This window comes from Somniosus microcephalus, unplaced genomic scaffold (assembly GCF_052327205.1).
Source record: "Somniosus microcephalus isolate GS21.2 unplaced genomic scaffold, FLI_Smic_1.0 unresolved_chr3, whole genome shotgun sequence".
Lineage (NCBI taxonomy): Eukaryota > Metazoa > Chordata > Chondrichthyes > Squaliformes > Somniosidae > Somniosus > Somniosus microcephalus.
The window spans coordinates 22,994,388-23,008,058 of NW_028225181.1; the positions used below are offsets into that span (position 1 = coordinate 22,994,388).

Genomic DNA, 13,671 nt, shown 5'->3' on the forward strand with positions numbered 1-13,671 from the left:
CAACTTGAATTTATAGAAACATAGAAGATAGTAGCAGGAGTAGGCCATTCGGCCCCTCGAGCCTGCTCCGCCATTCAATGCGATCATGGCTGATCATCCAAATTCAGTACCCTGTCCCTGCCTTCTCCCCATACCCCTTGATCCCTTTAGCCTTAAGAAATATATCCAACTCCTTTTTGAATATATTTAATGAATTGGCCTCAGCTGCCTTCTGTGGTACAGAATTCCACAGGTTCACCACTCTCTGGGTGAAGAAATTCCTCCTCATCTCTGTCCTAAATGGCTTATCCCTTATCCTTAGACTTTCCACCATCTACAAGGCACAAGTAAGGAGTGTGATGGAATACTCTCCACAGCTGGCCAAGGTTCGGTTTGCATAGCCTCACAGATTTTACCTTAAAATTGGCTGTCCGCCCCCACACACCGTTAGCTCCGCTGGTGTGTGTTCCGATGGTGACCTCTGTCGTCACACAAAGTTCATGGTGTTTGGAGATAGGACGCATTTGCTTTTCGAGTCAGTGGAGGCGGAGGGAAGGACGGAGTGGAGGGCGGAGCAATTGGGATCACTGCTCCAGAGAACAGCCGGGTGGAAAGTTACCAGGGTTTTCCAAGGCGGGACAGGGACCTCTATAAGAACGTTCCTTCAGCCAGCAGAGACGCCAGCCGGACACTCAAGCTCTTCACGCTCTGAAGCAGTCCCGGCCCCTCATCGGACAGACGGAAGGTCTTTGAGTGACAACGCGGGATTCAGCTGCCATCATGTGGTAAGCAGATCTTTCGTGTTTAGAGGGAGCTTTACTCTGTATCTAACCGGTGCTGTACCTCTCCTGGGAGTGTTTGACGGGACAGTGTAGAGGGAGCTTTACTCTGTATCTAACCGGTGCTGTACCTGTCCTGGGAGTGTTTGATGGGACAGTGTAGAGGGAGCTTTACTCTGTATCTAACCCGTGCTGTACCTGCCCTGGGAGTGTTTGATGGGACAGTGTAGAGGGAGCTTTACTCTGTATCTAACCCGTGCTGTACCTGCCCTGGGAGTGTATGATGGGACAGTGTAGAGGGAGCTTTACTCTGTATCTAACCCGTGCTGTACCTGCCCTGGGAGTGTTTGATGGTGCAGTGTAGAGGGAGCTTTACTCTGTATCTAACCCGTGCTGTACCTGCCCTGGGAGTGTTTGATGGTGCAGTGTAGAGGGAGCTTTACTCTGTATCTAACCCGTGCTGTACCTGCCCTGGGAGTGTATGATGGGACAGTGTAGAGGGAGTTTTACTCTGTACTGTATCTAACCCCGTGCTGTACCTATCCTGGGAGTGTTTGACGGGACAGTGTAGAGGGAGTTTTACTCTGCATCTAACCCCGTGCTGTACCTGTCCTGGGAGTGTTTGATGGGACAGTGTAGAGGGAGATTTACTCTGTATCTAACCTGTGCTGTACCTGCCCTGGGAGTGTTTGATGGGACAGTGTAGAGGGAGCTTTACTCTGTATCTAACCCGTGCTGTACCTGCCCTGGGAGTGTTTGACGGGACAGTGTAGAGGAAGCTTTACTCTGTATCTCACCCATGCTGTACCTGCCCTGGGAGTGTTTGATGGGACAGTGTAGAGGGAGTTTTACTCTGTATCTAACCCATGCTGTACCTGCCCTGGGAGTGTTTGACGGGACAGTGTAGAGGGAGCTTTACTCTGTATCTAACCCGTGCTGTACCTGCCCTGGGAGTGGTTGATGGGGCAGTGTAGAGGGAGCTTTACTCTGTATCTAACCCGTGCTGTACCTGCCCTGGGAGTGTTTGATGGGACAGTGTAGAGGGAGCTTTACTCTGTATCTAACCCGTGCTGTACCTGCCCTGGGAGTGTTTGATGGGACAGTGTAGAGGGAGCTTTACTCTGTATCTCACCCATGCTGTACCTGCCCTGGGAGTGTTTGACGGGACAGTGTAGAGGTAGCTTTACTCTGTATCTAACCCGTGCTGTACCTGCCCTGGGAGTGGTTGATGGGGCAGTGTAGAGGGAGCTTTACTCTGTATCTAACCCATGCTGTACCTGCCCTGGGCGTGTTTGACGGGACAGTGTAGTACGAATGCTCCGTCTGCACCGATCAGCAAGTTATTACCTAAGCGGTCTCTGGGACAATTTCCAAGGTGGAACAGTCTGAAGTTCATTCCCTTACGATCTATGTTGACATCAGACAGCATGAGGTCGTTGACATCCATCTGGGTTCGATTTGAAACAGTGCCCCGAGCTGAAAGGTCAAAGTTTAACACTTCCTGTTGACTTTTGTCCAAGTACATCGCTGGCCCCCTTCAGCGGGACATGAGAAATAGAAAGAACGAATTGCATTGTTACAGTGCCTTTCAGAACCACAGGGCGTTCCAAAGCACTTCACAACCAATGAAATACCTTAGAAGTGTAATCACTGCTGTGATGTAGGAGAGGCGGCAGACAATTTGGGCACAGTGAGATCCCATGAACCGCAATGGGATAATGACCAGTTCATCTCATTATTGGTTCAGAGAGAAATAGTGGCCGCCGGACATGGAGAACTTCCGTGCTCCTCCTCCAATTGTGGTCGAGGGAACTTTTACGTCTGCCTCAGAGGACAGATTGGGATTCGGGTCAACATCGCATCGCAAAAGACGGCAAATCCGAGAGTGCAGCACTCCCTCAGTACTGTCCCTCCGACAGTGCAGCACTCCCTCAGTACTGCCCCTCCGACAGTGCAGCGCTCCCTCAGTACTGCCCCTCTGACAGTGCAGCACTCCCTCAGTACTGTCCCTCCGACAGTGCAGCACTCCCTCAGTACAGCCCCTCTGACAGTGCAGAGCTCCCTCAGTACGGCCCCTCTGACAGTGCAGCGCTCCCTCAGTACTGGCCCTCCGACAGTGCAGCGCTCCCTCAGTACTGACCCTCCGACAGTGCAGTGCTCCCTCAGTACGGCACCTCTGACGGTAGAGCGCTCCCTCAGTACTGCCCCTCCGACAGTGCTGCGCTCCCTCTGTACTGCCCCTCTGACAGTAGAGCGCCTCCTCGGTACTGCCCCTCTGACAGCGCAGCGCTCCCTCAGTACTGCCCCTCCGACACAGTGCTCCCTCAGATCTGCCCCCCGACAGTGCAGTACTCCCTCAGTACTGCCCCTCCGACAGTGCAGCGCTCCCTCAGTCCTTCCCCTCCGACAGTGCAACGCTCCCTCAGTACTGCCCCTCTGACAGTGCAGTACTCCCTCAGTACTGCCCCTCCAATAATGCAGTGCTCCCTCAGTACTGCACCTCAGACAGTGCTGCACCCCCTCAGTACAGCCCTTTCCGACAGTGCAGTGCTCCCTTAGTACTGCCCCTCCGAGAGTACAATGTTCCCATAGTACTGCTCCTCTGAAAGTGAAGCGCTTTCTCAGTACAGGCCCTCCGACAGTGCAGCACTCCCTTACTACCGCCGTTCCGGCACTGCAGCGCTCCCTCAGTACTGCCCCTCCAACGGTACAGAACCACCTCAGTACTACCCCTTTGACAGTGCAGTGCTCCCTCAGTACTGCCCCTCTGACGGAGCAGCATCCCCTCAGTAACGCCCCTCCGAAAGTGCCGCGCTCCTTCAGTACTGCCCCTCCAACTGTGATGTAATCCCTCAGTACTGCCTCTTCGCCAGTGCAGAGCACCCTCAGTACTGCCCCTCCGACAGTGCAGCGCTTCCTCAGTACTGCCCCCCGACAGTGCTGCGCTCCCTCAGTACTGCCCCTCTGACAGTGCAGCGCTCCCTCAGTACTGCCCTTCCAACAGTGCAGCATTCCCTCAGTACTGCCCCTCTGTGATGCAGTGCTCCCTCAGTACTGCCCCTCCAAAAGTACAGCGCTCCCTCAGTACTGCCCCTCCGACAGTGCAGTGCTCCCTCAGTACAGTCCCTCCAACAGTACGGTGTTCCCATAGTACTGCTCCTCTGACATTGAAGCGCTCCCTCAGAACAGGCCCTCTGGCAGTACAGTGCTCCCATAGTACTGCCCATCTGACAATGCAGCGCTCCCTCAGTACTGCCCCTCCGACAGTGCAGTGCTCCCTGAGTCCTGCCCCTCCGACAGTGCAGTGCTCCCTCAGTACTACCCTTCCTACAGTGCAGCACTCCCTCAGTACTGCCCCTCCGACAGTGAAGCGCTCACTCAAAACAGGCCCTCTGGCAGCACAGTGTTCCCTCAAATCTGCCCATCTGACAATGCAGCGCTCGCTCAGTACTGCCCCTTCGACAGTGCAGCACTCCCTCAGTACTGCCCCCCCACAGTGCAGTGCTCCCTCAGTACTGCCCCTCCGACAGTGCAGTGCTCCCTCAGTACTGCCCCTCCGACAGTGCAGCGCTCCCTCAGTACTGCCCCTTCGACAGTGCAGTGTTCCCTCAGTACTGCCCCTCCGACAGTGCAGCGCTCCCTCAGTACTGCCCCTCCGACAGTGCAGCGCTCCCGCAGTTCTGCCCCTCTGACAGTGCAGCGCTCCCTCAGTCAAATCAAATCAAATCAAATCAAATCAAATCAAATCAAATCAACTTTTATTGTCATTGTTAGTGCACAAGTGCAGTACAACGAAATGTAGGCTTGCGGCTCCCGAGAGTGTACAATTTGGATTAGGACACTTAAACATTCAACATACATTTATGCATTTGGCTTGCAGTATATTAGCATAAATATGACCATAATAAAGTGCATTGGCAGATGTGCAGGCTTTAGTGTTTATTTGTGGAGTTCAGTAGGATGACAGCCCTGGGAAAGAAGCTGTTCCTAAATCTGGTCGTACGGGTGCGAATGCATCTGTAGCATCTTCCAGATGGTAGGAGGGCGAACAGACTGTGGCTGGGGTGGGTAGGGTCTTTGATGATGGACCGTGCCCTCCGTAGGCAGCGTTTCTGATATATATGCTCTATGGTCGGTAGCCGGGTGCCGGTAATGCGTTGGGCAGTTTTGACTACCCGCTGCAGGGCTTTCCGGTCATGGGAGCTACAGCTGCCATACCATACCGTGATACAGTTTGTCAGGATGCTCTCTATAGTGCAGCGGTAGAAGTTAGAGAGGATCAGGGGTGACAGATTACATCCCTTCAGCCTCCTCAAGAAATATAGGCGCTGCTGGGCCTTCTTCACCAGAGAGGAGGTATTGAGGGACCAGGAGAGGTCTTCCGTGATATGGGCTCCAAGGAACTTAAAGCTGGCCACCCTTTCCACCTCCGCCCCATTGATGTGGATGGGGGTGTGACTTCCGCCATTGGACTTCCTGAAGTCCACGATTATTTCCTTTGTTTTCTTGGTGTTAAGGGCCAGGTTGTTGTCGGCACACCACTTCACGAGATGCTGGACCTCCTCCCTGTAGGCTGACTCATCGTTGTTGGTGATCTGGCCTACTACCGTGGTGTCATCTGCAAACTTGATGATGGTGTTGGAACCATTAACAGCCACACAGTCGTGGGTGAAGAGGGAGTAGAGGAGGGGGCTCAGCACACATCCTTGTGGGGCCCCCTTGTTCAGGGTCGGCGGGGGGAGGTGTGGTTACCTAATTTGACAGACTGGGGTCTGTTTGTTAGGAAGTCCAGGGTCCAGTTGCAGAGGGAAGTGTTCAGGCCAAGAGTTTGGAGTTTGGTGGCCAGCTTGTTGGGGACGACAGTGTTGAATGCTGAGCTGTAGCCTATAAACAACATTCTGATGTAGGTCTCCTTACCATCTAGGTGATTCAGTGCCGAGTGTAGAGCAGTTGTGATTGCATCCTCCGTTGATCTGTTTGCACGATAGGCAAACTGGTGTTGGTCAAGGGAGGCAGGAACAGTGGCTTTGATGTGGGCTAAGACCAGTCTCTCGAAACACTTCATTATGATGGGTGTGAGTGCGACAGGTCGATAGTCATTCAGACACGTCACAGCCGCTTGTTTAGGCACAGGAATGATGGTGGCGCTCTTGAAGCATGTAGGGACTACTGCCTGGGCCAGTACTGCCCCTCTAATAGTAGCGCACCCCCTCAGTACTGCCCCTCTGACAGTGCTGCGCTCCCTCAGTACTGCCCCTCTGACAGTGCAGCGCTCCCTCAGTACTGCCCCTCTGACAGTAGCGCGCCCCCTCAGTACTGCCCCTCTGACAGTGCAGCGCTCCCTCAGTACTGCCTGCTCCGACAGTGCAGCGCTCCCTCAGTACTGCCCCCCCACAGTGCAGGGCTCCCTCAGTACTGCCACTCCAACAATACAGCGCTCCCTGAGTACTGCCCCTCCGACAGTGCAGCGCTCCTGCTGTACTGCCCCTCCGACAGTGCAGCGCTCCCTCAGTACTGCCCCTCCGACAGTGCCGCGCTCCATCAGTACTGCCCCTCTGACAGTAGAGCGCTCCCTCAGGACTGCCCCTCTGACAGTAGAGCGCCCCCTCAGTACTGCCCCTCCGACAGTGCAGCGCTCCCTCAGTACTGCCGCTCCGACAGTGCAGCGCTCCGACAGTGCAGCGCTCCCTCAGTACTGCGCCTCTGACAGTACAGCCCCCGTCAGTGCAGCCCCTCCGACAGTACAATGATCCCTCAGTACTGCTCCTCCTACAGTGCAGCGCTCCCTCTGCAATGCCCCTCCGAATGTGCAGCCCTCTCTCAGTACTGCCCCTCCGACAGTGCAGCACTCCCTCAGTACAGCCCCTCTGACAGTACAATGTTCCCATAGTACTGCTCCTCTGACAGTGAGGCGTTTTCTCAGTACTGCCCCTCCGACAGTGCAGCGCTCCCTCAGTACTGCCCCTCCAACAGTACAGAACCACTTCAGTACTGCCCCTTTGAGAGTGCAGCGCTCCCTCAGTACTGCCCCTCTGGCGGAGCAGTGTCCCCTCAGTATCGCCCCTCTGACAGTGCAGTGCTCCCTCAGTACTGCCCCTCCGACAGTGCAGCGCTCCCTCAGTACTGCCCCTCCGAAAGTGCAGCGCTCCGTCAGTACTGCCCCTCTGACAGTGCAGCACACCCTCAGTACTGCCCCTCTGAGATGCAATGCTCCCTCAGTACTGCCGCTCTGACATTCCAGGGCTCCCTCAGTACTGCCCCTCCGACACTGCAGCGCTCCCTCAGTACTGCCTCTCTGACAGTGCTGCACTCCCTCATTAAGGCACCCCTGACAGCGCGGCGTCCTTCAGTACTTCGCTTCTGACAGTGCAGCACTGCCTCAGTACTGCACCTCTCAAAGTGCAGCGCTCCCTCTGTACAGTCCCTCCGACAGTACAGTGTTCCCATATTACTGCTCCTCTGACAGTGAAGCACTCCCTCAGTACAGGACTTCTGGCAGTAAAATGTTCCCTCAGTACTGCCCCTCCGACAGTGCAGCGAGCCCCAGTACTGCCCCTCCGACAGTGAAGCACTCCCTCACTAATGCCCCTCCAACAGTGCAGCGCTCCCTCAGTACTGCCCTTCCAACAGTGCAGCACTCACTCAGTACTGCCCTTCCAACAGTGCAGCGCTCCCTCAGTACTGCCCCTCCGACAGGGCAGCGGTCCCTCAGTACTGCCCCTCTGACAGTGCAGCACTCCTTCATTAAGGCACGTCTGACAGTGCAGCGCTCCCTCAGTACTGCCACTCCGACAGTGCAGCACTCCCTCAGTACTGCCCCTCTGACTGTGCCGCGCTCCCTCAGTGCTGCCCCTCTGACAGTAGAGCACCCCCTCAGTCCTGCCCCTCCGACAGTGCAGCTCTCCCTCAGTACTGCTCCTCCTACAGTGCAGCGCTCCCTCAACAATGCCCCTCCGAATGTGCAGCCCTCCCTCAGTACTGCCCCTCTCACAGCGCAGCGCTCCCTCAGTACTGCCCCTCCGACCGTGCAGCGCTCCCTCAGAACTGCCCCTACGACAGTGCAGCACTCCCCCAGTACTGCCCCTCCGACAGTGCAATGCTCCGTCAGTACTGCCCCTCTGACAGGGCGGCACTCCCTCAGTACTGCCCCTCCGACAGTGCAGCGCTCCCTCAGTGCTGCCCCTCAAACAGTGCAGCGCTCCCTCAGTACTGCCCCTCTGACAGTGCAGCTCTCCCTCAGTACTGCCCCTCCAATAATGCAGGGCTCCTTCAGTACTGCCCCTCTGACAGTGCAGCGCTCCCTCAGTACTGCCCCTCCAATAATGCAGCGCCCCCTCAGTCCAACCCCTCCGACACTGCAGTGCTCCCTCAGTACTGCCCCTCCGACAGTGCAGCGCTCCCTCAGTACTGCCCCTCTGATGGAGCAGTGTCCCCTCAGTACCGCCCCTCTGACAGTGCAGCGCTCCCTCAGTACTGCCCCTCCGACAGTGCAGCGCTCCCTCAGAACGGCCCCTACGACAGTGCAGCACTCCCCCAGTACTGCCCCTCCGACAGTGCAACGCTCCATCAGTACTGCCACTCTGACAGGGCAGCACTCCCTCAGTACTGCCCCTCCGACAGTGCAGCGCTCCCTCAGTGCTGCCCCTCCGACAGTGCAGCGCTCCCTCAGTACTGCCCCTCTGACAGAGCAGAGCACCTTCAGTACTGCCCCTCCAATAATGCAGCGCCCCCTCAGTACAACCCCTCCGACACTGCAGTGCACCCTCAGTACCGCCCCTCCGACAGTGCAGCGCTCCCTCAGTACTGCCCCTCTGACGGAGCAGTGTCCCCTCAGTACCGCCCATCTGGCAGTGCAGCGCTCCCTCAGTCCTGCCCCTCCAACAGTGCAGTGCTCCCTCAGTACTGCCCCTCCGACAGTGCAGCGCTCCTGCAGTACTGCCCCTCCGACAGTGCAGCGCTCCCTCAGTACTGCCCCTCTGACAGTGCCGCACTCTCTCCGTACTGCCCCTCTGACAGTGCAGCGCTCCCTCAGGACTGCCCCTCTGATAGTAGAGCGCCCCCTCAGTACTGCCCCTCCGACAGTGCAGCGCTCCCTCAGTACTGCCGCTCCGACAGTGCAGCGCTCACTCAGTACTGCCGCTCCGACAGTGCAGCGCTCATTCAGTACTGCACCTCTGACAGTGCAGCCCGCCTCAGTAGAGTAGAATGATCCCTCAGTACTGCTCCTCCTACAGTGCAGCACTCCATCAGTACTGCCCCCCCACAGTGCAGCGCTCCCTCAGTACTGCCGCTCCAACAGTGCAGCGCTCCCTGAGTACTGCCCCTCCGACAGTGCAGCGCTCCCGCAGTACTGGCCCTCCGACAGTGCCGCGCTCCCTCAGCACTGCCCCTCCGACAGTGCAGCGCTCCCTCAGTACTGGCCCTCCGACAGTGCAGCGCTCCCTCAGTACTGCCCCTCCGACAGTGCCGCGCACCCTCAGTACTGGCCCTCCGACAGTGCAGCGCTCCCTCAGCACTGCCCCTCTGACAGTGCCGCGCTCCCTCAGTACTGCACCTCTGACAGTGCCACGCTCCCTCAGTACTGCCGCTCCGACAGTGCAGCGCTCCCTCAGTACTGCACCTCTGACAGTGCAGACCCCTCAGTTGAGCCCCTCCGACAGTACAATGATCCCTCAGTACTGCTCCTCCTACAGTGCAGCGCTTCCTCAGCAATGCCCCTATAAAAGTCCAGCCCTCCCTCGGTACTGCCCCTCTGACAGTGCAGCGCTCCCTCAGTACTGCCCCTCCCATAATGCAGCGCCCCCTCAGTACAGCACGTCCGACAGTGCAGTGCTCCCTCAGTACTGCCCCACCGACAGTACAATGTTCCCATAGTACTGCTCCTCTGACAGTGAAGCGTTTTCTCACTACAGGCCCTCCGACAGTGCAGTGTTCCCTCACTACGGCCACTCCGACAGTGCAGCACTCCCTTACTACCGCCCCTTCGGCATTGCAGCGCTCCCTCAGTACTGCCCCTCCAACAATACAGAACCACCTCAGTACTGCCCCTTTGACAGTGCAGCGCTCCCTCAGTACTGCCCCTCTGATGGAGCAGTGTCCCATCAGTACCACCCCTCTGACAGTGCAGCACTCCCTCAGTACTGCCCCTCCAACAGTGCAGCACTCCGTTAGTACTGCCCCTGTAAGATGCAGTGCTCCCTCAGTACTGCCCCTCTGACATTCCAGCACTCCCTCAGTGCTGCCCCTCTCACAGTGCAGCACTCCCTCATTAAGGCACCTCTGACAGTGCGGCATCCTTCAGTACTGCCCCTCCGACAGTGCAGCACTGCCTCAGTACTGCACCTCTCACAGTGCAGCGCTCCCTCAGTACAGTCCCTCCGACAGTACAGTGTTCCCATAGAACTGCTCCTCCGACAGTGCAGTGCTCCCTCAGTACTGCCCCTCCAACAGTGCAGCGCTCCCTCAGTACTGCCCTTCCAACAGTGCAGCGCTCCCTCAGTACAGCCCCTCCGACATTGCAGCATTCCCTCAGTACTGCCCCTCCGAAAGTGCAGCACTCCCTCAGTACTGCCCCTCCGACAGTGCGGCGCTCCCTCAGTACTGCCCCTCCGACAGTGCAGTGCTCCCTCAGTACTGCCCCTCCGACAGTAGAGCGCCCCCTCAGTACTGCCGCTCTGACAGTGCAGCGCTCCCTCAGTACTGCCCCTCCGACAGTGAAGCGCCCCCTCAGTACTGCCGCTCCGACAGTGCAGCGCTCCCTGAGTACTGCACCTCTGACAGTGCAGCTCCCCTCAGTACAGCCCCTCCGACAGTACAAAGATCCCTCAGTACTGCTCCTCCTACAGTGCAGCGCTCCCTCAGCAAGGCCCATCCGAAAGTGCAGCCCTCCCTCAGCACTGCCCCTCTGACAGCGCAGCACTCCCTCAGCACTGCCCCTCCGACAGTACAGCGCTCCCTCAGACCTGCCCCTCCGACAGTGCAGCACTCCCTCAGTACTGCCCCTCCGGCAGTGCAGCGCTCCCTCAGTACTGCCTCTCCGACAGTGCAACGCTCCATCAGTACAGCCCCTCTGACAGTGCAGCGCTCCCTCAGTACTGCCCCTCCGACAGTGCAGCGCTCCCTCAGTACTGCCCCTCCGACAGTGCAGTTCTCTCTCAGTACTGCCCCTCCGACAGTGCAGCGCTCCCTCAGTACTGCCCCTCCGACAGTGCAACGCTCCGTCAGTACTGCCCCTCCGACAGTGCAACGCTCCCTCAGTACTGCCCCTCCGACAGTGCGGCGCTCCCTCAGTACTGCCCCTCCGGCAGTGCAACGCTCCCTCAGTACTGCCCCTCCGACAGTGCGGCGCTCCCTCAGTACTGCCCCTCCGACAGTGCAGCGCTCCCTCAGTACTGCCCCTCCGACAGTGCAACGCTCCGTCAGTACTGCCCCTCCGACAGTGCAGCGCTCCCTCAGTACTGCCCCTCCGACAGTGCAACGCTCCGTCAGTACTGCCCCTTTCAAATTCCCGAGGTTTTTTTCTAACCATGTTGACCCTCGGCCTGAGGGCCTTTTGCGGGGGATGGTCGGGGAGGGCGCTGGATGGAAGAAGAGCAAGTAGCATCATGTGACAAACGTAGATATGGAAAACCAAGCGATTCTGGGTGTGCCAGTGATGTCTCTTCTTTTCCGTTCACTTCCAGGGTTGTTCTGCTCCAGTCGATCCTTCTCTGTACACTGGTGACCCTTTCGGAGCAACATCACAAACGAGGTGACCAACTCCAGGCAGACGGTCAGTCAGTTTAACATGCAGGACAGCTGTGGCTTAGTTGGTCGCTCCCTGTCTCTAGCCTCCGAGTCAGAAAGGTCACGGGTCAGAGGGTCATTGCTGAGGGAGCGCCTCACTGTCAGAGGGTCAGTGCTGAGGGAGCGCCTTACTGTGGGAGGGGCAGTGCTGAGGGAGCGCTGCACTGTCAGAGGGTGAGAGGTGAGGGAGCACTGCACTCTCAGAGGGGCTGTACCGAGGGAGCGCGGCACTGACAGAGGGTCAGTACTGAGGGAGTGCCTCACTGTCGGAGGGTCAGTGCGGAGGGAGTGCCTCACTGTCGGAGGGGCAGTACTGAGGGAGCGCTGCCCTGTCAGAGGGACAATACTGAGGGAGCGCTGCACTGTCAGAGGGGCAGTACTGAGGGAGTGCTGCACTGTTGGAGGGGCAGTACTGAGGGAGTGCCTCACTGTCAGAGCGGCAGTACTGAGGGAGCGCCTCACTGCCAGAGTGTCAGTGCTGAGGGAGTGCCTCACTGCCAGAGGGGCAGTACTGATGGAGCGCTGCATTGTCAGAGGGTGAGAGGTGAGGGAGCACTGCACTGTCGGAGGGGCAGTACTGAGGGAGAGCCTCACCGTCAGAGTGTCAGTGCTGAGGGAGTGCCTCACTGCCAGAGGGGCAGTACTGAGGGAGCGCTGCATTGTCAGAGGGTGAGAGGTGAGGGAGCACTGCACTGTCGGAGGGGCAGTACTGAGGGAGCCCTGCATTGTCGGAGGGGCAGTACTGAGAGAGCGCTGCACTGTCGGAGAGGCAGTACTGAGGGAGGGCTGCACTGCTGCAGGGTCAGTACTGAGGGAGCACTGCACTGTCGGAGGGGCAGTGCTGAGAGAGGGCTGCACTGTCAGAGGCGCAGTACTGAGGGAGCGCTGCACTGTCAGGGGGCAATACTGAGGGAGTGCTGCACAGTCGGAGGGGCAGTACTGAGAGTCACTGCACTGTCAGAGGGGCAGTACTGAGGGACTGCTGCACTGTCGGAGGGGCAGTACTGAGGGAGCGTTGCACTGTCGGAGGGGCAGTCCTGAGGGAGCGCTGCACTGTCGGAGGGGCAGTACTGGAGGAGTGCTGCACTGTCAGAGGGACGGTACTGAGGGAGGGGCAGGTGAAGGGGGGGGATACGAAATTCGTGTGACTGCTGTACTAAATCTATCTCAACACTTGCCCTCCTCCAGTTCACTGCGGTGTCCCAGAAAAGATCGTACACGGTCACTTCGACTACCTGACCGCCCTTGACAAAAACTCTTACTTGGCAGTCATCAAGTACGACTGTGACCACCCCATCTATTCCCTCGCAAACAGTAATGAAGGTGAGTTCTGCGTTTCTCTCTGTGAGGGTTGGGTTGAGGGGAGGGTCTTTCCTTGTCCTGGGTGGAGGGGAGGGTATGAGTGGGGTGTGTTAGCCTTCAGCTGAATGATGAGACGTTGGGTGGGCCACCTTCATCAGGAACTCACGCCCTCCCCTCCGTTGGACCTCCCCAACTCCCCCCACACCTCCTTCCATCTCTCCACTCCCTTCCCCCTCCCTCCTCAATCTCAAGTCCTGGGCTCTCGTGGTACAGGTTGGGAATGTGATTCTTCAGGGAAATGCTAGCTGGTGTAGTCCCTGCTGTCACACTCTCTGTCTCACCTTCTCACCCTCTCTCTCCATTCCACCTCTATCACTCCCCACCCTCCCCGTCACTCCCACCTCCCCACCTTCTCCCATATCCCTCACTCCCACCTCCCCACCTTCTCCCCATATCCCTCCCTCCCACCTCCCCACCTTCTCCCCATATCCTCACTCCCACCTACCCACCTTCTCCCCATATCCCTCACTCCCACCTCCCCACCTTCTCCCCATATCCCTCACTCCCACCTCCCCACCTTCTCCCCATATCCCTCACTCCCACCTCCCCACCTTCTCCCCATATCCCACACTCCCACCTCCCCACCTTCTCCCCATATCCCTCACTCCCACCTCCCCACCTTCTCCCATATCCCTCACTCCCACCTCCCCACCTTCTCCCCATATCCCACACTCCCACCTCCCCACCTTTTCCCCATATCCCTCACTCCCACCTCCCCACCTTCTCCCCAAATCCCTCACTCCCACCTCCCCTCCTTCTCCACATA

The 13,671-nt window shown here is 57.9% G+C and overlaps 1 long non-coding RNA gene across 1 annotated transcript; it reads left to right on the forward strand.

Annotated features, from left to right (window-relative positions):
* The first annotated feature begins 529 nt into the window (after nt 1-529).
* On the forward strand, nt 530-12,859 carry LOC147091314 (uncharacterized). The gene is made up of 3 exons (XR_015075139.1): nt 530-764; nt 11,441-11,508; nt 12,732-12,859. It is a non-coding gene; the product is annotated as an uncharacterized LOC147091314 (long non-coding RNA).
* The last annotated feature ends 812 nt before the right edge of the window (nt 12,860-13,671 follow it).